Source organism: Bidens hawaiensis, unplaced genomic scaffold (assembly GCF_021521415.1).
Source record: "Bidens hawaiensis isolate Kalapana, Puna unplaced genomic scaffold, B.hawaiensis_p1.1 tig00018415_1, whole genome shotgun sequence".
NCBI lineage: Eukaryota > Viridiplantae > Streptophyta > Magnoliopsida > Asterales > Asteraceae > Bidens > Bidens hawaiensis.
Window position 1 is genome coordinate 26,358 of NW_027492779.1, and position 3,643 is coordinate 30,000.

Consider the following 3,643-nt stretch of genomic DNA (forward strand, 5'->3'; position numbering starts at 1 on the left):
ACTGTGTTATTCATCCACATGTTCCATGTGTCTTAACTCGTATAGTGTGTTTTTATTAATGAAGGTTGCCATTAGAAACTAAGTGTGTTTTTGTTCTTGGTGTTTTTGGTGTTGTGTTCTAAATTTGGATCAAAATTTGATGTTATGTTTTACAATAAACTGTATTATAGATTACGATGTTCTTGGTGTTGTATTTTAATTTTGGATTAAAATATGATAATCATATATTGATAATGTTTTCATATATAATATAACACAATATACGATTACGCCCCTAGAGTGTTATATAACAACTATAAAAATAAAACACACACTCTAAGAAACACACTTTCTCTCTCGACTGTTAGATCACCAAATCTAACGCACCACATTACTTCTTACACTTTTTAGACATGCTCCACTTCTTATTATAACTCCACCCTATATATATATCCTATATATATGTGTGTGTGTGTGTGTATGTATATATATATATATTGATTTTTTTAATCAAACAAACAACACAAAACTAAGCGCAAAACCGTCGCTTAAGTCATTCAAAAACCCAATTAAACTAAATAGTTAGAGTAAGCAGGGTATTGTATTTACGAGGAGTATGTGTTTAGTGTTACACTTTTTGGTTTGATTATTTTATTTAATATTAACTAACGCGGACAAACGATGTCAAGTAAAAATTAGAAGATTGATTTTAAAAACAATTTAAGGAAAATGTAACTTCCTTCGGATTTCCGGTTCTAGGTTTCACACAAAACTCATTCGATTAATTGGACGCCACATAGACATGATGCTGGAAAGTTGGATAATTTAGGTGGTAATCAAAAACAGGTCTTTGTCATAATATCTTTTATATTTCAATTACCCTATTTACTAGTGTGAATCAACTTACTCAATGTCACCCAAAAAACTACAAGGTTTAGTCATCAACCAAACAAGTTGTAAAGTGAGGATTACTAACATATGCAAATAGTATAAATAAACCAACACATCAATTTGTTTATACAACGTTGTCAATGCAAAAAAAAAAAAACAAATCCAAATATGAATAAAAATGAGAAAAGTGTTAAACCCTACGAACCGTCCACATGGAGGAAGCCGCAGATAAGTCTAGTCGCTCATTTTTATCGAGTTTAACCTTAGGTCCATCTTGATTTGCATGCATAGTAGTAGGGACTAATGCTCCCTTTGCGTCCCAATCCTACTACCGATCAATAAATAATGTTGCCGTGCACCTCTTGTTTATTTTCGTTTTATTATGTTGAAGTTGCCCACCAAGTTACGAACTCATGAATATTGGATCTAAATAATCCCAACGATGCCCCTATTGGCATATAACAGTCATAACTTAAAACTTGGCTTGTGGTGGTCCAAACTAAAGGGGTATTTGTTATTAATGGTTCGCGACTAATGGATGTTAACTCCATTTGTGATTTGCTGACGTGGACCTTCTTCTCCGGCCGCATCACGTAGGAAACCTACCGAAAACCTGCAACTCGCCTCCATTCTCCCTAATATCGTTGCATCGTCTCCCTCCCTCTTCAATACACATCAGAAATTAGAAAATGAAGCAGGTTTCATTCTCTCTAATATTGTTTCTTTGGTTCATCACGACGATCTAGCACCAACGAGCTCGGGTCCTCGCCTTTGGAACTTGGTTCGGGTTGTGTGTGTTTTGGAGTGTGTAGAGATTAGGATGGATAAATGGATGGAATGGAAATGATTGGGGTTTAAGGGGGTATTTATACTCCCTTAAGCCCATGGACCGAAGGCCCATATTTCCTTTTGGTCCATATCTAATCCCACTAATTATCCTACTAAATCTTCATATTTTGCTATTATTATTATTATCGTTCCACTAACTCGTTTATTTCTCCCGACAAATAATATATTAAATATTACTTTAGAAATTTCGGGATGTTACATAGAGAGAGAAGGAGAGGAATTAAAACAAAGTATTGAGGTGGACTATTGGATTGAAGTTGCCGGCAGGTAGGGTTCGTCCTGGTGTTGGAAGCCGGAGTTGGAATCATTAGGCAATGGGCAATTAATTTTAAGGCGTCAGATGGAGAGAGTATAGGAATGCGAAAAGTTGCCTATATGTTTTATATAATCTACTATTATAATAAACAAAAATATAGTTGAACCACAAACCACCTAATTAGCCTAATATTTTGCCAAGTGGTACTCTCATATTTTAGCCTTTAATTCTTAATTATATTTATTAAATTAAATTAAAGATTTAAAACATTCCATAACCAGCCTTATCAATTATCCCTGTCGATGCACCAGACTCTATTGGATTTAAAATCGTTGTTCACATCAGACGTGCTCACAAGTTACACACCAAAACCCTGTTGAAGGTTCAAATCGCCATTCAACATTTGTTTGCACACCAAATCTGGATCTTTAAATCGGTATGATTATATTGTTTTGCGAACCCTAAATCCTTATTCTTGAAATTTTTATACAAATCCCTACTCGAATATGTAATTTCCGATTATATGCAAATCCTAATAATTTCATACCTCAAATCCCGGTTCCAATCGGTTATCACATCTGTATGTCAATGCTAATCATGATATTGTATTTTCTCCAACTCACATTAGTGAATTGTATATTAATTAAACATAAAAATTACAAATTTCAAATTGGATGGATTTTCTTGTGTTATTATCGATAACAGATTATACTATGATTTATAAAACATATTCGAAAAAGAATTCGGCTGAAATGCCTAATATATATGTATATTGGTTGAAATGCCTAATATATATTTATGAAAAAAGAAAGCTTTTAGACTCAAAAGTTTATGAAATGCCTAATATATATCAAATCGAATGTTTTTAAAGGAATACATCATATTTAAAAAACAATACATTTTGTAATCAGTTACAAGAGTAATAAAATAATAGACCTAAAGTGATAACAAGTGTACCGAACCTGGTCATGCTTCCAGGTCTATTTAAACAAAGATTACAACAACGTTATTCTTACACTGATCGTATAACATTAGAGCTATGTAAGTTGCTGTATGCATAAAAATACTGTAGGAGATTTTGACCCGTTAGATCAATTTGACCCTATTCTAGCTAAGTTCTTTATTTGACCTTTTTTGATATAAAAACACAACCAATTACTAGATAGATTGTATTGAATCGTCAACCACTTGAATGACGAAATATAATTTAATCCTACTATTATAATGCAGATAAGCCAATGATAGCTTGATCGATGGGGCCAAGTTTCTTTAGAGATGGTAAACATGTTTTCTTTTTCTTTATTATTATTATTATTATTATTATTATTATTATTATTATTTATTTTAGGCTATTCTTAATATAAATGAAAAGGTTGGATTAATGATACTTATTTTTATTTTTAATTTAGGTGTTACTTACTAGATACGCAAAATTATCAATTAGTATAACTATCGTGTTGGGCTGATAACAATCTAGACATTCAACAGTCAGCAATGGAATTTAATTGTAAAGTTAATTGGGAAGCGTTTTCGTATTACTGGTGTATGGAAACAGGTGGCCATTTATATCTAAATCCAGTATTGCATAATCAAAATCGATTATATGAATGGTTAGGATTTACAATTTGTTTGTCGTCATACCACTTTCATCCGATATCTAGTTTGAAT